Here is a 25,590-nt window from a genome sequence, read left to right on the forward strand (position 1 = left end):
GTTTCTATGCATTAGGTAGATGGCTATATCTCCTAGTCTGGAAGAGTGGCCTTGTGTAGTAGGTGTCCTGCGGGGCCCAGGTTCAATTCCACTCAAGGGCACATGCCCAGGTTGTGGGCTCCATCCCCAGTAGGGGGCAAGCAGGAGGCAGCTCATCAATGATTCTCTCTCATCATTGATATTTCAATCTCTCTATCCCTTTCCCTTCCTCTCTAAAATCTATAAAAATATATTTGAAAAATAATAAATAAAATGGCCAGGAGTGCTGATTTAAAAAGAAACAAAAACAAAAATCTCTAAGGGACCCCATGAGGCTTGCAACCAGGGCAGCAATGGGCAGTGGCAATTCATCCAAGGCCAACCCCCTGAACCTGTCCCCAAGGCCCCCTTTTCTCTGACTTCTTAGTGAACCAAAGCAGACCAGCCTAGGCTCATTCCCTCAGCTTTAACAAATGTCCTCTAAAGTTCACCTGAACTTGTGAAATTTTTCCTGCACAAAGAATCCACACACTACCGGCTGACCTGAAGCAGACCCACTGAGGGCCAGGTCCCCTTTCTGGTAACATTCTCTGGCAACCCAGATGTGAACTCCAAATGGTAACCCTGAAGCATGCCTGCGCCCTTCCCTTCCCCCTCTTTGTCCCGTCCCCCCAACCCCTCCCCTCAGGCGCATTACCCTTGATATCCTCTCTCCAAACTCCATAACAATTGGTGCCTTTTAGCTGTTGCCAACATTATGGTACTGTGACTCATAGATTGCTTCGTTACTGGTAAGCCAGTCATTCTAGCTGCCTTGGCTCGAAGGACCTGACTGATTGTGTTTTCTTTCCTCCTTGCATCTTTTCCTTTGGCTAACGGGTTTTCTCTCTCTGGGGATTGCTGTACTCTGCAGTATGAGAGGAGCACTTAGGAGCCATTAGGGGACTGCTTTTAAAGATTCCAGTGACCAGGATAAGTCAGTCATGGACCAGGGAAGTTTGTACAAGGCACCCCACCAACTGCAAGACAATATCCATGCATCCAGGAGTAGTTAAAATCACAGATGGGCCCTGACTGGTTTGGCTCAGTGGATAGAGCATTGGCCTGCCGACTCAAGGGTCCCGGGTTCGATTCCGGTCAAGGGCATGTACCGCGGTTGTGGGCACATCCCTAGTGGGGGATGTGCAGGAGGCAGCTGATTCCATGTTTCTCTTTCATGGATGTTTCTAACCCTCTATCCCTTTCCCTTCCTCTCTGTAAAAAAATCAATAAAATATATATTTTAAAAAGATAAAATTTTTTTAAAAAATCACAGATGGCCCTTCTCCATGGTTCTCCACTGTCAGGTTACCAGTTCCCATGGAGAGGTCGGTCCTTGCCTTCTGGCTGAAAGGACATTCTGATAGGGGCAGAAATAGAATGTTGGGGAACCAGCTAGAATTGTAAGAAATATTAATCATGCTCTGTTAACCGTGATGGTTTTATTCTGATTAAAGAAGGCACATTTTAACCTGGCTGGCAATTGCCTGTGGGACCTGGGAGCTCACCTGGAAATGCAGCTTATTCTCCCCATTTGGAGCTGCCTATTATCATGGAAAGATTAACAACCTGTGGCAGAAACCAGAGCCAGAAACCAAAACTGCCAGCCTTCTGAAGACCCCAGCCTTTGCATATCACTAGCCCTTTGAAGATCCCCAGCCCTCTCCTTATCTGTGAACTGCCCATTTGGCATACCCTTTGGCTATTTCCCCATGTAATCTTTGTCCTTTTTACCCAATATAAGCAGCTGGCTTATGGTGGTGATATGCAGAGCATATTTTTGTGGACGCCCTGCTGTTCTCCCATATTGCCAGCAGTATTGGAACAAACGCTCATACACATTTCAACCCTGTCTCTCTGCTCAAGTAGTGACAGGCAGCATGACACATTGTTTGTCCCATTACAATTATTTTCTTCCCTTTTTTCCCCTTCCCTCATATCTGAAGTTGAATTCAGGCTGGCTTTCTTTGATCTGTTTTTTAAAAAATCCTCAAAATAGTAGAGCTAAAGGTTAAGATTATAAAAAACACACACACACAAAAACAAAACAAAACAGGCTAACTCAGGACAGAGAGGGAAATGGATGGCTCATTCTTTACTTGGACTTTTCAATTGAAGTTGCTCTCTGGGGGTCTGAACAAAATCTTATACCGCATGAATGTGAGCCTAGGTTCCTTAGGCTCTGCGGATGAGGGGGTGCTTAGTCCCCCTGGCTCGCATCTCAAACATTCTTAGGCAACTGAGAGAATCTTTGGAAGCGGAGGGAAAGCCAAGAGATGTGGAAAGGTTTGATTATGACTTGGAGCTCGGCACACAGGCAGCACGGTTTAACCCAGTACACAGCATAGCTGGAGGCTTATTTAGACTCTGCAAACCTAAAAACAAAACTAAAATCAACATGGGAAATTATGCCTCCAAGGCCAGAAACTCCCAACCCCCATTAACACTCCTGACTTACAGGAGTGTTAACTAGAAGTGATATCAACTTAAGATGGCAAAAATGTAGCTCTGTTGATGCCTAAATTAATTCTTTTGCATACAAAATTTTAAAAAGAGGCTTTAGAGTGAAAACTGAGTGAGTGGGAAGCTTATCTTGACTGCAAATTAGAAGTTCCTGGGAGGAGCAAAAGTCAATTCCATAAACCAGAAAAGCTGGTTTAAGGCAAGAGGAGAACAGCGATTGTATACATTCTTTCCTCCTGGACACAGATAGGTTTGCAAAAGAATTTTATTTAAAGAATATAGTACTGTTAAAGAATATAGTACTGGCTATTCTGACCTATTCCAATTAATACAACTACTGGTTTCTGGGACCAAGGCAAGAGAAGTGCTAAATGGGGTCTGCTAGGAAACTATAGAGGGGTCCGTTTCTATTGTACAAGGCCAGGTCACTTTAAAAAGAATTAATGAAAACCAAAATGGGACGTAGAAAGGAAAAACAACAACAACAAAAAATAGAAACAGCTCTAACCGGTTTGGCTCAGTGGATAGAGCGCTGGCCTGTGGACTGAATGGTTCCGGGTTCGATTCCGGCCAAGGGCATGTACCATGGTTGCGGGCACATCCTCAGTAGGGGGTGTGCAGGAAGCAGCTGATTGATGTTTCTAACTCTCTATCCCTCTCCCTTCCTCTCTGTAAAAAATCAATAAAATATTTAAAAAAGCACAAACAAACAAAAACAGAAACAAGCTTAGGGTTCCTCTGTTAGGTCTGATAGAATAACTGAATGCACACCCCTTTCCCTTGGGAACTGACCTTTAGACCACTTCACAAGAGACATTCCCTTTTGCTTAGCATTTGCTAAGACCACATTTCACTTGCTAAGACCATTATCTTTCCCCTCAGAACCTGCCCAGAGAATTCTCTGCCCAGTAAAAGCCGGCCTAGAGTCCTTTAAAATCTCTTGACTCCCTGTCCCTGGGTGTTTATGCCATTTGGGGGCTCAGCCCATTTGGTTTCCAGATGACCTAATAAATTCCTAATTCTTTTCCCCTTTTGGCCTTGTGCATTCCTCCTTTGGCAACCCTAACATCCTCCAAGGGTGTTTCTCCTTCTCACTGATAGTTTTGGGAGAAGTTGAAATTATCATAAAAGAAAGCATTTAAGGCCACTGGGTCTACTTTATCTGTTTTTAACCACACCCACAAATTGCCTTCTCCTTCAGAGTAAAGCTTCAACGCCTGTTTTCAAATCAGAACCTGTTTCCCTTCCAACTAGGAATGTTATGGGAATATATCTTCTATATATATAAAAGTCTATGCAATCAGCAATCGGCCAGTAGGTATAATGCACACTGACCACCAGGGGGCAGACGCTCAACACAGGAGCTGCCGAGTGACAGCAACTTTGTACAGTGCCCTCTCACACTCCGGAACCTCTTGGGGGATGTAGTACTGCTGGTTTCGGCCCGATCCCCACAGGCCAGGCAGAGGGACCCCATCTGCCAGAGGGACCCCGCTCACTCCACAGATGCCCTTCGAGCCCTGGCACCACCCCAGGTGTGGCTGGGGAGGGACCGCAGGAGGTTGGCTCCAGGGCGTGTCCAGCTGGTCTTGCTCAGTCCCGCCCCCCTGGCTACCTTCTAATTCATTTACTTTCAATGTGCAAGAATGATTCGTGCACCGGGCCTCAAGTATATATATTTGCTAATTAAATCTGCCCCAATTCACCTGATATGGTGAGGTTGTGTATATTTTTTTAATCAGTGACATCCACATATGCTTTTTCCAGAAGGGTAATAATATATATATATTTAGAACTAAATGAACCAGATACTAAACCAAAAGGGAAAATAATGATTTTTAAAAGGAACCTTCTGCCCTAGCTGGTTTGGCTCAGTGGATATGCTGTAGGCAGTTAGGAGCACAGCAAAGACAATGGGACAGATACAGGTCACCAGGATAGAAATTCCCATGTACCTAGCAATGGACAATGAATTGTAGGATGGGACCTTGCACCCACGGTGAGTTTTCCTCTCTATAGATAACATCTAGGCCAGTGATGGTGAACCTATGATACGCGTGTCAGAGGTGACACGAGAACTCATATTTTTGGTTGATTTTTCTTTGTTAAATGGCATTTAAATATATAAAACAAATATAAAAAATATAAATCTTTGTTTTACTATGGTTTCAAATATCAAAAAAATTCTATATGTGACACAGCACCAGAGTTAAGTTAAAATGCTGACATGCCGAGCTCAAAAGGTTCGCCATCACTGATCTAGGCCTTAGTTGTATTTCAGCTCAGGTCCATATAAGCAACACAACCAGCAAGGCTGACCTCAGGACCAGCTGTATTGAATAAATGTCCCCCTGCCCTGGTACCCGCCAATCAATCAGCAGAGACCTCAACCCTGAATGGACACACCTGAAAAGCTGCTGAATATTCTATTGAGACCTTCCCCAGGGACCTCCCCTAAAATCTCCACCCTTAAAACCCTTAGAAAGGGGGACCCAGTGGGCTCGCTGGTGCCTTTTCCTTTCTCCTCTACCTCCCCTGCCTCTCCCTCAGGCACATTACCATTAGCTTCCCCACTCCAAGCTCCAAAGACCCTTACTTTACCTTTATAACTTATTTTTCAAGACCATTTCTTCTAGGAATTACTTCTTCTACCTCTGTAATTTACCAAATAAATGTTCTCTTACAGTTTGGGTCTTGCTCTGAATTCTTTCCTAGCCAGAACCCAAGTACCGAGGTTGCTGAATCCCACCAGTCAGCACCGCCTACAACAGATAGAGCAGCGGTTCTCAACCTTGGCTGCACATTAGAATCACCTGGGAATCTTTTTAAAATCCTGATTTCTGGGCCTCATTCTTCGGAAGTTCTGTTTCTTTGTTATAGGGTGGGGCCACAACAAAGAAACAGAATTTCCGGAGGATGAGGCCCAGAAATCAGGATTTTAAAAAGATTCCCAGGTGATTCTAATGTGCAGCCAAGGTTGAGAACCACTGAGATAGAGGGTTGGCTTGAGGATTGAAGGGTTTGGGGTTCCATTCTGGTCAAGGGCATGTACCTCGGTTGTAGGCTTGATCTCCGGTCCCGGTAGGGGTGTGTGCGGGAGGTAACCAATCCATGTGTCTCTCTCACATTGAAGTTTCTCTCCCCCTCCACCTCACTCTCTCTAAAAAATAAACAGAAAATATCCTCAGGTGAGGATTAACAAAAAGGAACGTCCCAAGAGGAAACTAATCTTGAGATGACTGAATGTTTGCTAACTATCATTTCTTCATTATTAACTTCCATGAGAGCCTCAGAGAGGCTTAACAGGGTACCCATTCTACTCAGAATGGCCCAAAACAGCCCAGTCCACACTGCTTCAACTTGTCCCAACTGGGAGAAATTTGACCCTGAGTCCCTCAAGAAAAAGGCTATTCTTTTATAACACAGCCTGGTTCTGATATAAAGTGGGCAATGGAGAGGTCTGACCAGTTAATGGCACCATTAATTTTAATACTATCATACAACTAGACCAGTTGACCACTCCCAATGCAGTCCCATACACCCAAACCTTTATGACTCTCAGGTGACCCTAAGCTATGTACTTTCTGTAAGCTATAAAAATGTACCCAAATAGAAAGAAACATTCCAAAAATGGGTGAATAGATTTGTCAGTCCAGTGCCAACATTTGGGTGGCAACCCAGTCCCTGAGTTATTGAAGATGACTGTCCTTGTTTTACAAATGAAGTCTTCACAGGACCAGAGGTGTGGCTCCAGAAACAATTCAAAACCCACCAATTCCTTTTACCTTCCCCAAACCTCCCCTATTCATCTCAGGAAGCTTTTAGATAATTGGCTTTAGGAAATCAAAGTCAAATTCCAGATCTTCATCCAGAACTCTTATCTGGGCCATCTTTTTAAAATGCAAATCTATGGTGACTCTTATCAAATGGGGAAAAACCCTAGCCATTTAAGCAGATCCATTTAACTTATTTCAGCCATTCCTTTTTAAATTAGTGAATTTTAGAGTTATTAAATATCAAAATATTTTGAAATAACATGAAATACTGAAATGTTAATTGCTAGACCAGTCTTAAGTTCACCTGCTTTCGGCTTTTTATTGCAGAAAGTCTGTAAAGTGGATTTGGAACTGTTGATGTAATGTCTTGTGCTTTACTGAAGGTGGTGTGGTTTTTTAAATATATTTTTATTGATTTTGGAGAGGAAGAGAGAGGGAGAGAGATAGAATCATCAATGCTGAGAGAGAATCATTGATTGGTTGCCTCCTGCACGCCCCACACTTGGGATCAAGCCCACAACCCCGGCATGTCCATGACCTCCTGGTTCATAGGTCGACGTTCAACCATTAAGCCATGCCAGCAGGACAAAGGTGTGTTTCTTGAAAGTGAGAGTGTGTTTAAAATGTGTTTATAAAAGTCAATCTAAGGAATGCTGGCTATTTACTTTTTGGTTATCACTGGAAATTGAAGTTCCTAAGAATTAAAAGTTCAAATTAAATTAGAAAGAAATTGTAGGCCTAAAACAGAGAGATACATCTTTGCAGGACAAGAATTAAAATCGAATTATTCTAATGATGTTATTTCTGAATGGGTAAAATTATAGAAAGACTTATAGAAGGTTATGAAGGTTGTAAAAATTTATAAAAGTTTTAAGTGTTTATAGAAAGAGTCCAGTCTGGCTCCAGTCCTCCTTCCCCGACCTGATTTCTATCTGGGGACATTATCTGATGACCCTTGGAGCTGGAGTTGTTTTCACTGCACTCCCTCTTGCCCATGTCAGTATGGAGAAACCTACCTGTCAGATGTCAGTAAATCCTTCATCAAAACGTGTCTAGTCAATGCTGAGATGCAAGGTAAGCCTGCCTTATGGACATGGAGTCACCCGCCCACACACCATCCCCAAGTGACACCTGGGTGGTGGGGTCTGTTGAATCAGGGCCTGATCACCCCTGACGTGTGAAGAGACCCCTTCTCTCCTGCTCATTTGATGGCACTGAGTTCAGTATGAGACATCCATTCCCAAGGCATCTACCCAAGGTCCCGGTCACTGGTAAGGCCACCTTCAGGACATGAGGTAAACCTTCTTATATTTAGCATTTTTAACAAAGATTGTGACAACCCCACTATTGTCATGTGACATCTTATGTCACGGGGGTTTCTGACTTTTCAGAGAGCCAAAGCAGCCCCATCCAGACTCACTTCTTTTCTATATCATTTCTAGGGAGCTTATGCAGCCCTGCCCAGGCTCTCTCCTGTTGCTTCATTCCAACTGGAGCATAGACTTTATTTTCACAGCTCATTCACAGCCCTTGACACCCTTGAAAATCTCAACAAGTCTTCCCTGCTTGGTATTTAGAAACTTCCCTCCCCTTTTCTAGCCTTCGCAAAAGTCATCAAAAGCAAATGAAAACAATCTTGAGTCTTCTCTACAAAAATTAATAATTCGGATAATGTGTATGGTCTTTATGTGCTTAGTCTTCTTGTGTATGGTCTCTATGTGATCCATATTTATCTGTGTATTATAAAGTGGTGTGTTTTCTGCCTCCAGATGGCATTTCAAGGGTGTGATGTTTTATTGGCCTAAAAAGATATATACCTACTAGAGGCCTGATGCATGCATTCGTGCACCGGTGGGGTCCCTCGGCCTGGCATGTGCCCTCGCGCAATCCAGGACCCCTCGGAGGATGTCAGACTGCCAGTTTCAGCCCGATCCCCACAGGCCAGGCTGAGGGACCCCACTGGACCTCTAGTATGCATATAAGATCTTTGGTTAATCTCTTCTCACCCTCCCCGCTCCCCGCTTCCCTCTGAGATTTATCAGTCTGTTCCATGTTTCCAATCCTGTGCATGGAGCGTCTGGCCCCTGGTGGTCAGTGTGCATCATAGCTACCAGTCGAACAATAGAAAGTTCGCTTAGGCTTTTATACATATAAATATAGATTAAACAGAATCCTGTGGTCTGAACAAAATATTTGATATTAAAACTAGTTTAAGTTTAATTAATATCTTTTACTAGTAGAGTTATTACCATAAAATGTGTTTGTTTTAGCTAGATTTACAAAAAGTTTATGATATAATCTTTTGGGTAAATTTGTCTGACAACCTTCCCAAAGCTTAAATTTTAAGAGACTTTTTTAAACCAAGAAATAACTTTTGAGTTATTCCAGTGGGCCCTGGAATACCGCAAGGATTTATTCTCTCTCCTAAGTGTTTTAAAATAATTAGGCCTATTAATATGCTTGTAAAATTACTTGAAAAGCTGTGCCAAATAAAAGTTAATAACTATATTCTATTTATATACATATATTTTATAAAAATGGATGTGCTAGAAATTTCAGTCTGCTCTAGGAAGAAACTTGCAAAAATCAAAGCCAAGCTCAAATAGGAATCTCTCAGGTAGCAGGTGCCCTGTCACAAGACAAGCCAAGAGTAATGGTTCTTTATGGGGATGTTCAGCAGTAGCACTCCAGATGTTTGTGACCCACACACTGGGGTGTATATGAATTGTTTCCAGTGCTCAGTACACACTTCTAATGAGTCATGTGCAGTGTTTAAAGTCTTGCATGTTATTCCTTATATATTAAAATTGTGTATTAAATCTAAAAATGTGAGCTTTGTATTGTTTTATGTAATTTCATAATTGTTGCCGAAACCGGTTTGGCTCAGTGCATAGAGCGTCGGCCTGCGGACTGGAAGGTCCCAGGTTCGATTCCGGTCAAGAGCATGTACCTGGGTTGCGGGCACATCCCTGGTGGGGGATGTGCAGGAGGCAGCTGATCGATGTTTCTCTCTCATCGATGTTTCTGACTCTCTATCTCTCTCCCTTCCTCTCTGTAAAAAATCAATAAAATATATAAAAAAAAAATAATAATAATTGTTATTTACCAAAATTTATCTTGGAATGTTATGGCTTAAAGAAAAGCAAAATTTTTTATAAATTGCATTGTAATCAAGTCTATAATCATGTCATTCAGCTTTGTCATTTATACAGTCATTGTTTTACTCTGATGCATTTGCAAATATGTTAAGACTTTGTAAAGATTCACGAAAAGGACTCTAAATTACAGATTTCTAAGCGGATCATCTCTTTTTGTTGTTGTTAATCCTCACCTGAGGACATTTATTCCATTGATTTTTTAAGAGAGTGGCAGGGGGGAGGAAGAGGGGTAGAAGGAGAGAAGGGGGAAGTGAGGGAGGGGGGAGAGGGAAAGAAACATCACTGTGAGAGAGACACGTCAATGCTTCCCACACACGCTCCTACTGGGACCTCAAATGGAACCTATGACCGAGGGACATGCCCTTGGCTGGGAACTGAACCTACGACCCTTTGGTGCCTGGTCCGGCACTCTAACCCCTGAGCACACTGGCCAGGGCTAAGCAGATCATCTCTTTGAAGTAGAAAAAAAATGTATAGAACCCTAAGAAATAACTGGATTCATAAAAATACTGGCAAATAATCAGAACAAAAATTGGTTATATGGGACTGAATGAACTAACAATAATTATTATTACAACTTTGTTAAAAATATTGATTTTTAAGCCGAAACCGGTTTGACTCAGTGGATAGAGCGTCGGCCTGCGGACTGAAGGGTCCCAGGTTCGATTCTAGTCAAGGGCATGTACCTGGGTTGCGGGCACATCCCCAGTGGGAGGTGTGCAGGAGGCAGCTGATCGATGTTTCTCTCTCATCGATGTTTCTAACTCTCTATCTCTCTCCCTTCTTCTCTGTAAAAAATCAATAAAATATATTTTTTTAAAAAAATACTGATTTTTAAAAAACCATTCTGTTTTCCAGATAAGGAAGCTTATTTCTCTTTTCCTTGAACAATTTGGTAAATTTTATCCTTATAAACAATACTAGAGCATTTATATTTTTCTCCCTCCTAAACCCTCCAGAATTTGGCAACTCTCAATGAGTGTGTATTATTTTCTTTTTTTTTTTTTATTGCTTAAAGTATTACAAAGGGTATTACATATGTGTCCTTTTTTCCCCCCCGCCCTTGACAATGAGTGTGTATTATTTTCATGACAATATTGCATAAATCCAATAAGAATCTGTTCTCTTTATAATGGGACACATAAAACCAGGTTCCAATTGTGGTTTTACTAACCAAACCTTTGACTGCAATATCATAATCAAGAGAGACGTGCCTGGATTCTTGGTGTCATCAAAAAGACTTACGGAAGCCAATAAAAGTCCCTTGAAGAAATGGCCTGGTACCTTGCTTGTTCACGTGGTTCATGACAGTCTTTCCAGGTAAGGGATGAAGATTGCTTTCCTGGCAAATGGCAAAGAGAGAACCGGTTTGGCTCAGTGGATAGAGCGTCGGCCTGCAGACTGAAAGGTCCCAGGTTCGATCCCAGTCAAGGGCATGTACACTGGTTGCAGGCACATCCCCAGTGGGGAGTGTGCAGAAGGCAGCTGGTTGATGTTTCTCTCTCATCAATGTTTCTGACTATCCCTCTCCCTTTCTCTCTGTAAAAAAATCAATAAAATATATTAAAAAACAAAAGAGAGAGGGGGGTAAGAGATCAACCAAAGGACTTGTATGCATGCATATAAGCATAACCAATGGACATAAGACACTGGGGGATAGGGGAGGCTAGGGGACTGTCAAGGGCAGGGGGAAAAAAATGGACACATATGTAATACCCTTTGTAATACTTTAAGCAATAAAAAAATATATATAAAATAAAATTAAATTAAAAAAAAAAGAGAGAGAGAGAACCTCAAGACATTTGGGGGACCTCAAGAACTTGAGAAATCCATCCAAACCCTTGCAGGTGGCAACTGTGCGGCTTGGCTTCTGTGCCCTGAAGGGCTGACTAAAAGCACAATCTGAAGATTCCTTGTATGTGAAATTCCAGCAAAGCAAATTTCAAAGAGCCTATATGATCAACTGCTGCTTTTCTTGTTGTGTTTCAGCAAATAATCAGGCCAAATTAAATATAGTCTCTTTAATAAAAATAACAATTTTAAGGAGAAAAATTTTGTTTCAATGGAAATTAGTCCCCAAAATATAAAGTTGTGTTTTTATCTGTGAATTAAACTGATTTATGAATTCTCCTAGTTGCCTTCAACCCTCCAAGCTAATGTTTTATTTTTCTTCCATTTTTTGACTTGGAATTACTAAGAACTACTGATGCAATGTCAACCATACAAAATTTACCTGAGCATCTGACGACATCACCAGAAATATTTAAACTACAAATAAAGATGATCTGTCAAATTATCACTGCTTGTTTTATTCCAGCAAAAAAGATTTCAGGGATGGAAGTGTCTGAGAGGGAAATGAGAAAGGCCAGTAAGCCAGGATAGGCAAAATGGGGAAAGTGAGACAGACAGTTAAACAGCAGTTTGTAACCATCTAGTAAATTCCATCTTCCCTATATCAGGGACACTTAAGAATATGTAAATGGTTTGCACTTCTCCTCCCCAACCAGAGGGTAAACAGCTTCAACCACCCTACTAGGGGACACAGGTGACAGAAATCCAATTAGTGTCATTTGCCAACCACACTCAAGAACAGAGCAAGTAAAGAATAAATCTTATTTTAATATATCAGTATAAGGCTGTTGAATATTCTACTGAAATCCTCCCCTAAGACTATCCCTAAGCATCCAGTCTTTAAGACCCCTCAAAACAAAGATCCCAGCCCACACTTTCTCTCTCAGGAGCATGCCCGTGCCTTCACTCTCCTTTGTCCCCCACAGGCATGCATCTCCTAAACTAAAGAACCCCATGAGCCTTGCAACCAGGGCAGTAATGGCAGTGGCAGTTCATCCCAGGCAACCCCTGAACCTATCCCCAGTGCGCCCTTTTCCTGACTTCTTAGTGAGTCAGAGCGGACCAGCCTAGGCTCATTTCCCCAGCCCCTTGTTTCACATCCCCAGCTCTAATAAACATCCCCTAAAATTCACCTGGATTCGTGTGGTGAAATTTTTCCTGCATGAAGTCAAGAACCACACACCATTGGCTGGCCTGAGGCCGACCCACTCAGGGCCAGGTCCCCTTTCTGGTAACAGAGAGTTCTTCAGAAAAGAGGACGAGGGGAAGATACAGAAAGGAGATTAGTAGCCTAATTTCATCTTACTGGAGAAAAACTTTTTTTCTCTTCCCATTCACAACATAGAGAAATAATAAATAATCACAGCCCTCAACACTGCCTAAGGTACATCTACGAAGCTGTGCTGGATTAGAACACAGACATCTGCTAAGAAGAAAGTATTAACTAGCTAGTGGAAGACCGTTTTTTTGTGGTTGCCGCTAAGCAAATCACCAACACACTTTGAACTAACTCAACAAAGGATAATTCTGTCAATTGTACCAAGAGTTCCACCTGGAATTTTCATTAATAGTATTAAAACTGTATGTTAATATGAAAAACGAAAGAAGTTCACAAGAAAAATTGCTAATGTTTGATCTAAAAGATTTAACACATTCCCTGTAGAACAGTGGTTCTCAACCTTCTAATGCCGCGACCCTTTAATACAGTTCCTCATGTTGTAGTGACCCCAATTTCATTGTTACAAATTGAACATAATTAACGCATAGTGATTGATCACAAAAACAATATGTAATTATATATGTGTTTTCCGATGGTCTTAGGCGACCCCTGTGAAAGAGTCGTTTGACCCCCAAAGGGGTTGCGACCCACAGATTGAGAACCGCTGCTCTAGCAGCTTCCTTCCATGTCAAACGACTGTTCCTGCACTAAAAACTAAGAAAAGAAATATTTGACAGTATTACTGTTGGACTAACCCTTCATGTACAATTTAATGCCAACTGAAAGGTACCTTATTAGCATTTACTCACATATTTATGGCAATATTTAAAGAAATATACTACACTAAACAAAAAAAAAGTTACCAAATTAAGACATATTGCATCATTATTTATTCACTTGACAAGTATTTACTGAGTGTCTATTGTGTGCTATACATTGTTACATGAACATGGGAAACAGGTTTCTTAGAAAGCATAAGTAGCTTTTCTAGGACAATGCTATATATACTTACAACTTCACCTATTTATCAAAGTTTATCTAAAAACTCCAATCTCTTATTTTGACTTTTATCCCATTTCTTTAGCTAATCTCCAGCAATGCTTCCTCCTGGAAAGCATGATTAACCCTGACACAGCAAAAGAAAACTTCATTTCTAAACAGTTCCCAAGCCCTGTATCCTTGGAGTTCCCATTTCCCTCTTAAACAACTCATGTTTGCTGCAGCCTTCACATTCCAGAACCTATCACCACCACTTCCTCCATAGAAATCATTCAGCGGTCGCCAACCGGTGGTCCATGGTGGTCCGTGAGGTCCGAAAGGTTGGTGACCGCTATCTAAATGACCAAACATATTAGCAGAAAGAGATGTAGCTACTTTATTTTAAAAATCAAAAAGTCTCGCCCTGACTGGTTTGGCTCAGTGGCTAGAGCGTCGGCCTGCGGACTGAAAGGTCCCAGGTTCAATTCTGGTCAAGGGCATGTACCTCGGTTGCGGGCACATCCCCAGCAGGAGGTGTGCGGGAGGCGACTGATTGATGTTTCTTTCTCATCGATGTTTCTAACTCTCTATCCCTCTCTCTTCCTCTCTCTAAAAAATCAATAAAATATATATTTTTTTAAAAAAGTCTCAAGTTTAGACAATTCTTTAAGTCTGGTCTCATGGAACCAAACTGATCCAAGTGGGAAAAAACAGATCTCTGATATTTTCACAAATCACTGGAATTTTTGTGTGATTTTTTTTGGTAAATTCAGTAGAGTTATGTATTAAAATTAAACATTACTTTCTACACTTCACCAATGCCCTTCCTCAAAGGGAAAAGTACTGGGAAATCCACCTCTAAAACAGAGTAGCAAAAATAAAGTAGCTGTCATACAACTGTATAATATTCATGTACTCATGATTAAAACATTCCATTACAAAGCATAAAGATATTGCCTTAAAAGGACATCGGCAGATGTTTCATGCTTTGTATAGATCTGGCAAATGCCCAAAAGACCAAAAATGCTCTCATTTCCTGATATGGGTTAGCCAGCTTTGAAAAACAAACAGATAAACAAAAAACACATTAAGTCCAGAAACACTATTAAATTATTTCAGCCCTCGCTGGTTTGGCTCAGTGGATAGAGGGTCGGCCTTTGGACTGGGAGGGTCCCGGGTTCGAGTCTAGTCAAGGGCACATGCCCGGGGTTTCGGGCTCGGTCCCCAGTGTAGGGCGTGCAGGAGGCAGCCAATCAATGATTCTCTCTCATCATTGATGTTTCTATCTCTCTCTCCCTCTCCCTCCCACTCTAAAATCAATAAAAATATATTTTAAAATACATAAGTAAATAAGTAAATAAATACATTATTTCAAACATTAACCTTGCATACACTTTAAAGTAACATCATTGTAATTCTGGTCCATCTTATAAAACAGATAGCCTGTTTCCTACACATATATCTTAAAGATTTTAAACACATTTTTTCATCATTATTCTCAATCATGTCAATCACCTAAAATGAGCTAAGTGCTAATGGAACTTTCCAGATGTAATGGGCTATTCACAAAGCTCTTACTTTGTTCAACTAGTTTTAAAAAAGAGTAAACTAGTCTCTAGCCATGTTTATAAAGGCCTCATAGCTATTATAAAAACATATAGTTACACAGACCCCTAAGACAAAAGGCTGCTCATTTGGTAGATGAATTATTCCATCTCAAGATTCTAATAAAGACTACTCTTTACTTCCCAAAACATGCTTCACCATGACAAGATCTACATTGTATTCCCAAAAAAAGGATTATTTTGACAGCAATCCATTAAATCTCAAAGGAATCAGTGTATTCTCTTGTTGGCAATGACATCAACCTGTGATGTTTTGGACATTTTCCCACACACTCTCTGAATATTAGAATGTCTAAAATGTTCAATGACGTAACTCTAACTCTAGCACTAGTCCTAAACCTAGCCCTAATCCTAATCTTAAACCTAATCCTAGCCCTAGTCCTAAACCTAACCCTAAACCAGTGATGGCGAACCTTTTGAGCTCGGCGTGTCAGCATTTTGAAAAAACCTAACTTAACTCTGGTGCCATGTCACATATAGAAATGTTTTGATATTTGCAACCATAGTAAAACAAAGGCTTATATTTTTGATATTTACTTTATATATTTAAATGCAATTTAACAAAGAAAAATCAACCAAAAAAATGAGTTCGCATGTCACCTCTGACACGCGTGTCATAGGTTCGCCATCACTGCCCTAAACCAACCCTAAAAAGGGGGGATAAAAAAAAAAGAAGAAAGAAAAATGTCCAATTAGAATAACAGAGGCATTCAACTCAAGCCTGAGGAATCAGGCTAAATCTAACCTATATTCATATGCTTTAAGATTCTAAAATATCTGAAATATAAATCTAAGGTGGATAGATGGCATAATTCAAAGTGCCAAAGGTCCCTTTTTTAATTATGGGCTCGACACTCGTCATTTTTATCTGACTACTTCTGCATTGTTTCTTTGAGAGCCCAGGACTGAGAGAATTACTACTGGAGAGGATGTCCAACCACCTGGAGCCAGCAGGTCAAGCTAACCTTAGCTGAATATTCTCTCACCATCACGTTCTATTATCTCAACCTCATCAAATTCCACCCTTTCCCCAACACCGGGCCTTCAATGATGAAGTATAAAACACTGGCCATTCCCACAAAAGTCCCGCCTGGTTGTCCACCATCCTGGAATATGACTTGGCCTACTTCCCAGCAACATAAAAAGTTCAACTACACTATCAGTAAGTGTGGAAGCACACAGGAAGTCAGGCTAACTGCTACTTTGTAATCTAGGGTTACAAATAATGTCCAGTGTTTTAGTTATACTAGTGGGAGAAGTAGGAAAGTGTACATCTGATCTGATCCATATTCTCCTCCAGGGTCTTAGATTTTAAATGTTGGGAGGGAGGGAGATAAAAAAATAATATTTTGTGATATGAAAATTATATGCAATTCAAATTTCAGAGTCTACAATTAAAATCTTATTAGAATGCAGTCATGCTCATTTAATTATATATTGTCTTTGGCTGCATTCATGCTACAACAGCACAGTTGAGTAGTTGTGACAGAGACCCTATAGTCTAAGCTGAAAATATTTACTATCTGGCCTGTTAGGTAAAATGTTTGTCAACCTCTGATCTAGAGCACTGATTATCAACAGCTGTTGAAATCACAAAAAGAGACAAAACCAGACATTATGTACCTCCTAATGGAAGAACCCAATGCCATCTATCATGTAGTAATGAGAATCTTTTTTTTTTAATATATTTATTGATTGATTTCAGAGAGGAAGGGAGAGGGAGAGAGAGAGAGAAACATCATGATGAGAGAGAATCATTGATCGGCTGCCTCCTGCACGCCCCCCTACTGGGGATTGAGCCCGCAACCCAGGCATGTGCCCTTGGCCTGAATCGAACCTGGGACCCTTCAGTCCGTAGGCCGACGCTCTCTCTACTGAGCCAAAGAGGCCAGGGCCAGTAATGAGAATCTTATCAGATCTTTAGATCCAAGGAGCAAACTGCTGATAGACCTAGAAGTCAAAACTATTTTTATAACATTAAGATATTACAATATATTTGTCTTATTTATTCTCATTCTCTCACAAGTGCACAGTGGAGTTTTTCAGAAAGTACATGACATGAAATAGTACAAAGACTAAATGCCAGCTAATTTCCAGTAAGACATAAAATAGCCCTGACCAGTTTGGCTCAGTGGATAAAGCGTCAGCCTGTGAACTGAAGGGTCCCAGGTTCAATTCCGGTCAAGGGCATGTACCTTGGTTGTGGGCAGTCCCCAGTATAGGGTGTGCAGGAGGCAGCTGATCGATGTTTCTCTCTCATCGGTATTTCTAACTCTCTATCCCTCTCCCTTCCTCTCTGTAAAAAAAATCAATAAAATATATTTTTTAAAAAAAGAGACATAAAACAGATTTGAAAAATAAATACTCAAAGCACTTCTCAGTAATTTTTTTCTTTTGGAAAATAATTATAAACTATTATTTATGTTAACATACAAAAGCAGGTTTATTAAATTTCAAATACAGCAAATATCAGTAAGTTCTTCAGGGTCCTCAATAATTGTTAAGAGTGTAAAACGATCCTGAGACCAAAAAGTTTGAAAACTGCCGTAGCAGGTTTGGCTCACTGGATAGAGCATCGGCCTGCGGACTGGAAGGTCCCAGGTTCGATTCCGGTCAAGGGTGTGTACCTTGGTTGCGGGCACATCCCCAGTAGGGGGTGTGCAGGAGGCAGCTGATCAATGTTTCTCTCTCTTATCGATGTTTCTAACTCTCTATTCCTCTCCCTTCCTCTCTGTAAAAAATCAATAAAATATATTAAAAAAAAAAAAAGAAGTTTAAAAACTGCTTCTTTAGATTCAAATACCAATTTATTGGCTACATAGAAAGCAAAACAAAATGTTAAACTATATATACCCTTAGGATGCAATCTGCCAAATCCAGACTGTAGGAAATGCTTCAAGACAAACAACCCAGTTTCTTCAACAACAAAAAAATGGGGATGAAGGAGGGGGGAGGACGGAAGGAGTACCTATTTGCTAGAAGGAATAAAAAGACTCATCAAGCTATCAAAATGTGTCAACCTTATTTAGATCCCAATTTGGAAAAATCCTACACAATAAAAGACTAGTATGCAAATCGACCGAATGGCAGAACAATTGGTCGCTATGATATGCACTGACCACAAAGAGACAGACGCTCAACACAGGATCTGGCCCCTGGTGGTCAGTGCACTCCCACAAAGTGAGTGCCACTCAACCGGCTCACGGCCAACAAGCGCAGCAGCGATGATGGAAGCCTCTCCCGCCTCCACTGCAGGCAGGCCGTAAGGAGTGAGGAGTTCCGGATTGCTAGAGCCCGGGACTGTGAGAGGGATGTCTGACTGCCGGCTTAGGCCTGATCCCCAGGTGGACATCCCCTGAGGGGTCCTGGACTGCAAGAGGGCGCAGGCTGGGCTAAGGGATTCCCCCTTCCCCAGTGCACATGGCCTCTAGTTATAACATAAAATGGATATGAGATAAATGGAAAATTGAACACCAACTGGGTAGTTGATGATATCAAGGAATTATTAGTAATCTTTTTATGTGTGATAATGATGTAGTTATGTTTTAAAAATTTTTAGAAGAGTCCTTATCTTTTAAGAATACATATTAAAATCTTTATAATATGCAACAGGGAGAGAAAAGTGAAAAAAGACTGGCTCTGAGTCAATAATTATTGAAGCTAAATAGTAACACATAGGCCTACATTATTCTATTTTTGTATATGTCTTAAGTTATCCATAACAGGAAATTTTAGAGTAGATATTTCTACATTTGAGAAGTATTCCCTTATGTAAATGTACCACAGCTTTTTTACCCCCATACAAAAAATTTTGTTTAAAATTATTGACTTGCCAAGACCGGTTTGGCTCAGTGGATAGAGCATCGGCCTGCGGACGGAGAGGTCCCAGGTTCGATTCCGGTCGAGGGCATGTGCCTTGGTTGCGGGCACATCCCCAGTGGGAGATGTGCAGGAGGTAGCTGATCAATGTTGCTCTCTCATCGATGTTTCTAACTCTCTATCTCTCTCCCTTCCTGTCTGTAAAAAATCAATAAAATATATTTAAAAAATAAATAAATAAATAAATTAGCCGAAACCGGTTGGCTCAGTGGATAGAGCGTCGGCCTGCGGACTGAAAGGTCCCAGGTTCGATTCCGGTCAAGGGCATGTACCTGGGTTGCGGGCATATCCCCAGTAGGAGATGTGCAGGAGGCAGCTGATCGATGTTTCTCTCTCATCGATGTTTCTAACTCTCTATCTCTCTCCCTTCCGCTCTGTAAAAAATCAATAAAATATATTTTAAAAAAATAATAATAAGAAATAAATTAAATAAAATTATTGACTCTATTACAGATATCCCCCATTTTCCCTTCCCTTTGCCTCTTTCCACCCTGCCCCTCTCCCAGCTTTCACCACATAATTGTCTGTGTCCATGCGCTATACCTATAGTTTCTTTGGTTGATCTCTTCTCATCCTCCCCACACTTCTCCCCTCTGAGATCTGTCAGTCTGTTCCATGTATCCATGCCTCTGGTCGTATTTTGTTCTTTAGATTCCACATATAAGTGAGATCATGTGATATTTGTCCTTCTCTGACTGGCTTAATGCGCTTAGCATAATAATCTCCAGGTCCATCCATGCTGTCCCAAAGGGTAGAGTTCCTCTTTTTACAGCTACGTAATACTCCACTGTGTAAATGTACCACAGCTTTTTTATCCACTCATCTACTGATGGGTATTTGGGCTGTTTCCCAACCTTGGATATCCTATATAATAAAGAGGTAATATGCAAATTGACCCTCACCCCATCATGCCATCACAAGATGGCTGCACCCACAGCAGAGGTGGGGTTCCAGTAAAGAGCCATAACAAGCTATCAGCAGGGACCTGAGTGGCGCTGGGCTGGGGCTGGGGACCTGAGGCTGCCCCCCCCCCACCCTGCCCCAGTGCCAAGCCAGGGGACCTCAGGCCACACCCCCACACCCTGGCACCAGGCGGGGGGACCTGAGGCCGCGCCCCCCCGCCTCCCAGTGGGACTTGACAGGGGACCTGAGGCTGCACCACTCGCCCCGGTGCTGGGGGGGACCTGAGGTTGCACCCTTTGCCCGGCAGGGCTTGACAGGGCACCTCAGGCCACACACTCCCGCCCCGGGCCAGGGGACCTGAGGGTGCGCCGGGAGCCCTGAGGCTGTGCTCCCCACCCAGCGGGGCTTGACGGGGGTCCTGAGGCTGCGTGCCCCCACCTGGTGGGGCTTGACGGGGGTGGGGCCAGCCGGGTCTGGATCTTGCCCAATGGGGGTGGGGCCGGCTGGGTCTGGGTCTCGTGCGATTTCGAGGTGCACGCAGGTGGGCAGGGACTTGACTCTGGGTCCTGTGGTGTGCCCCAGACTCTGACAGGAGGAAGATTTCCATATACATTTTACTAATTTTCTTTCATCTCTGATACTTCTATTATAGAGAAAGGGCAAATAGCAATATTAAAATATTTCCTCTAGTCCTAACCGGTTTGGCTCAGTGGATGGAGCGTCGGCCTGCGAACTGAAGGGTCCCAGGTTCGGTTCCGGTCAAGGGCATGTACCTTGGTTGCGGGCACATCCCCAGTGGGGAGTGTGCAGGGGGCGGCTGGTCGATGTTTCCCTCTCATCGATGTTTCTCTCTCTCTCTCTATCCCTCTCCCTTCCTCTCTGTAAAAAATCAATAAAATATATTTTTAAAAAAATAAAAATTTCCTCTAATTAATTCCCTTTTAATGTGCATGAATTTTGTGCACCAGGCCACTACTTGTAAATAATGCTGCAATGAACATAAGAGGTGCATATGTTCTTTTGAATTAGTGTTTTGGGTTTCTTTGGATATATTCCTAGAGGTGGGATCACTGGGTCATAAGGCAGTTCAGTTTATTTTTAGTTAACTCCATCTATTTTCCACAGGAGCTGCATCAATTTGCATTCCCACCAATAGTGCAAAATGGTTCCCCTTTCTTTACATCCTCACCAACAATGGAATACTCCTCAGCTGTAAAAAAGAAGGAAATCTTACCTTTTGCAACAGCATGGATGGAGCTGGAGATTATTATGCTAAGTAAAATAAGCCAGTCAGAGAAAGGTTAAGTACCATTTGATTTCACTTATATGTGGAATCTAATGAACAAAGTAAACAAACAAAATAGAAATAGACTCAGTAAATTAGTAATCCACACATGAAACCTATATGTTCATGTTGACTAATGTTACCCCGATAAAATTTAAAATAAATAAATATACTGAGTTGATTAAAAAAAAGAAAAGAGCCCTGGCCGGTTTGGCTCAGTGGATAGTGTCGGTCTGCGGACTCAGGGGTCCCAGGTTTGATTCCAGTCAAGGGCATGTACCTTGGTTGTGGGCACATCCCCGGTGGGGGGTGTGCAGGAGGCAGCTGATCAGTGTTTCTCTCTCATCGAGGTTTCTAACTCTCTACTTCTCTCCCTTCCTCTCTGTAAAAATCAATAAAATATATTTTAGAAAAGAAAAGAAACAGACTCAGAGATACAGAGAACAGACTGACAGCTGTTAGAGGGGAGGAGGTTGGGGGCTTGGTGAGAAGAGTAAAGGGATTAAGCAAAGAAAATAAAAGACTCACAGATAACAATATGATGATTTTCCGAGGGGTAGGGGGTAGGGGAGGTAAATGAAGGTAAAGGGGGGATAATAGTGATGGAAGGAGACTTGACTTAGGATACTAACACACAATACAATACACAGATGATGTATTATAGAATTGTACACCTGAAACTTATATAACTTTATTAACCAGTACCACCCCAATAAATTCAATTAAAAATATATATTTTTAAAAATTACAGATTTCATGGCATTCTTCCCCCAAGAAATAAAGAATGAGGCTGAACAATCTGTGAATGCCATGTCATGAGTGGTCCGCAGCCATGTTCTGAGAGTACTGCTCTCCTTGCTTCTGAATTTCCCCACAATAGTCCAAATCAGTCAGGCCTCTGAGACACTGCCAGACTGGCACACATCCTCTCCTGAGAGAGCTCAATAAACATTTGACTGCTCCTCAAGTCTTAAATAAATAATAAGCCTATAATAACTGGTGACAAATGAACATTTCTGCACTTAAATATCTAAAAGACTATTTTTAACTTCATCTATGGTACTTATATATAAATAGCTACAATACAAGATAGACAATGTACAATCCCTCATAATATTGTAATTATATGCTCCATGGCCCACAGTACAGTCTACACAATGGACACACTGAACTAGAACATGTCCCCAAGTTTGTAAAAACCACTTTGGTATATACAAGTGTGGCCAAGATTTCAAAATGAAAACAACAGAAGTTTGTGTTACACACAAGTACATACATATTAAATTTAAGAATTTATTCTTATCTGATATGTTCTTTATAAGGTCAGGAAAGAAAAGACTAATAGAGGTTGAAGCAGTCAGGGAAGCCATCTTCAAGACAGAAGAGTTTAAGCTGGGCTTTGATAGTGAGTCTGAACCCTCTATCTACCTCCTAATAAAGGAAAAGCCACATTCATCAGAGAGGACTGTGATGTGTCTTGGCAATAAGATGAGGTAAGCTAAAAAACATTAGGTTGGTTGGGCATGTGAAGAGAAAGCCTTGAAACCTAGGAAAAGAAGTAAGGAGCTGTAACCTTTTGTTGAACAATGAACTGAGAAGACACAGATTTCTGCAGGGCACTTCAATGTGAACCCCAGCTCTGGCATTAACTGTGTGACTTGGTGCGTTTTTATCCTCCTGAGCTCAGTTTCGCCATCTGTAAAGTGGGCATAAAAACCTACTTTATGGTGTGGCTGTGAAGATAAGGTTTGCTACATAGATGTTTCACAACTTTAAAAGTACTTTTTGTCAAAGTAGGTAATAAAAGTTTGTTATTACCAAGAAAGTTTTCAAAAGAATGACTTGGCAGTGAAATGAAATAATCTAAACAGAGATGATTAAACTTCATTTTTATTTCTTTCCAATGTACCGTGAATGTTGGGTCTCTGCCACTAGTATGTAATACACTGTAGAGTTAAGTTAAACCAAATGTGAAAGCAATCTTGTCTTACTCAAAGTGTCGTGAATTTATTCAAACAATGTCACAGGTGCCAAGCAGAGCCAGCTCTGAACTTTTCAATTCTCTAAAATAAATGTAGGGATAAAAGGAAAAATCAAATGCATTTAAATCCAGTTTATTTTTCTTTGGACATTTAACAAATGTGATTAAGATATTCCTTTACTTACAGGGATTACAATGTGGCAGAAAAGATTAGACATATAAACTAATAACTATTATACAAAACAGCAGTTTATAACTACCAAAAAAGAAGTCAAAAACAGAACAAATACAAACTCTGAATCCCCAATTTGCTAGCACACAACAAGGGCTCGCTCAATAAATATTCCAGAAATTAGTTATTTCATGGAAGAAGCGACAATTTTGCTCCAATTGCAGAGAAGATAGTTGTCTAATCCAAGAGAACAGCATGAGCAAAAGCACTGACATGGGAAAGCATCAGGTGTTTCCAGAAAATGGCAAATGGGTTCGAGTTTAGCAAAACGACCAAAGGAACAGTGTGTGAGAAGCTATAAAGACTGGCTGGGGGCCAGACCACAAACAGCCTTAAATTCCAAGCTCTGGTGTTTGGACTTATTTGACTGTCAATAAGAAGTCATCTTAATATTTTGAAGAGAGGCAATATAGTATGACCAAAGTGTGCTCTATGCGAATCCGGAGCCAATATGATTGATAGAACAGTTAAGTTGAAAGATTCTCAAGAGGAGGGACCATGTCTCGTTCCCCTTTTGAATTTCCACTGCTACACCTGCATTGTGCCCTGCATGTACTAATAAAAGAAATCTGTTGAATCTACTGCATTGAGGAGGAGGAACCAGCTGTGGAGAAATAGGTAGCAATTCCCTACCCGCTGTTATTCTCCCAATTTCTTCCTTACTATATTAGCAAGGCAGCAAGGTGAAGATTTCTTAGATCTTCATGTTACCCTAATTTTATTTCTAGTATATGTTAATAAAGCATATACTATGTAAATGTTACCACCAATTCTGTAACCCCTTTAAAAGACTCTGTACTTTATCAACATAGATGAAAAACAGAACAAACCAAAAACTATTGTTCCGCCGAAACCGGTTTGGCTCAGTGGATAGAGCGTCGGCCTGCGGATTGAAGGGTCCCAGGTTCGATTCCGGTCAAGGGCATGTACCTGGGTTGCGGGCATATCCCCAGTGGGAGATGTGCAGGAGGCAGCTGATTGATGTTTCTCTCTCATTGATGTTTCTAACTCTCTATCTCGCTCCCTTTCTCTCTGTAAAGAATCAATAAAATATATTTTAAAAAAAAACAAAAAACTATTGTTCCATTTCAAACGTTTAATATGCAATGGGATTTTATTTTGCATTCTCTAAAATCTTTCCCAGTCTTAAAAGATAATCAGGATGAGAGTGAAAATGAAGTCAGTAAAACAGAGTAAGAAAGAGGATTCAAAAGAAAATTCTAAGGTAGGAGCTCAGCAAGAAAGTGGATACAGGAAGTGAAAGAAAGGATGAAATAAAAACTCACTATGTTAGTGCCATTAACAGACATGATGAAGTCAGAAGCTGTAAATTTGGAGAAAAGCAGCAGGATGGTAGGAAAAAATCAACCCCAACAACTACAATTAACATTAACAGAGCATCTAGTAGGTTCCTGGCATGATGTTAAATTCTTTAAAAATTACTACGTGCACATGGTTAAAAAATATCAAAACAGTATAAAAAACTTCCGTCTCATTCTGGATTCCTGAACTCCTTAGATTACTAGACTCCCTCTTCAGGGGCAACAATTATTAACAATTTCATTTGTATCCTTTCAGAAATGTTTAATTTGCCTTCATATTTAACTCTCACAACTCTCTGAGACAGGTGGTATTACTTTATAAATTAAGAAACTGAACTTTAAAGAGGCTGAGAGGGCAAAGCCACAGAGCCAATGAAGAGTCAGAGCTGGGATTGGCACACAGGCCCAACGATCCATGCTCACACCTCTATATACTCAGGGATCTCCTACAGAAATACTGGCACAAGTGGTCAAGTGTTTGCAACAACAACAAAAAATGGAACCCAAATGTCCATCAAAGACTGGTTATATAAATTATATCACATGTATACTGTGAAATACCACATAGCCATGAAAACTAAGGTTAAAAAACATAAAACAGATACCCAGATATTCCACACAGGAAAACCTCAAAGACAGCTTATGAGGTTAAAAAAGCAATTGCCAAGCTAGCTGTTTTGGCTCAGTGGATAGAGCATCGGTCTGCAGACTGAAGGGTCCCAGGTTCAATCTGGCCAAGGGCACATGCTGGGGCTGCGGGCACGATTTACCCCCACCCCCCAGTAGGGTGGCAGCCAGTCAATGATTCTCTCTCATCATTGATGTTTCTCTCTCTCGATCCCTCTCCCGTCCTCTCTGAAATCAATAAAAATATATATTTAAAAAAAAAAAAAGCAATTG

At 41.2% G+C, this 25,590-nt stretch overlaps 1 protein-coding gene across 4 annotated transcripts in view; it reads right to left on the reverse strand.

The window, feature by feature from the left end:
• The window catches only part of LIMS1 (LIM zinc finger domain containing 1), a 124,081-nt gene that overhangs the window by 93,278 nt on the left and 5,213 nt on the right, over positions 1 to 25,590 (reverse strand). Inside the window, exons 1-2 of one of the 4 annotated variants that reach the window (XM_036352481.1) lie at positions 11,649 to 11,759; positions 10,661 to 10,757 (exon numbers count right to left, since the gene is read on the reverse strand). The exons of 1 other annotated variant lie outside the window; for it this stretch is intronic. The gene's annotated coding sequence lies outside the window, so the exon portion shown is untranslated. Of the gene's footprint in view, positions 1 to 10,660; positions 10,758 to 11,648; positions 11,760 to 25,590 lie in introns of those variants that run through there. 2 more of the 4 variants (XM_036352482.1, XM_036352479.1) reach the window with 2 other exon arrangements.

Source organism: Myotis myotis, unplaced genomic scaffold (genome assembly GCF_014108235.1).
Source record: "Myotis myotis isolate mMyoMyo1 unplaced genomic scaffold, mMyoMyo1.p scaffold_m19_p_2, whole genome shotgun sequence".
Classification (NCBI taxonomy): Eukaryota; Metazoa; Chordata; class Mammalia; order Chiroptera; family Vespertilionidae; genus Myotis; species Myotis myotis.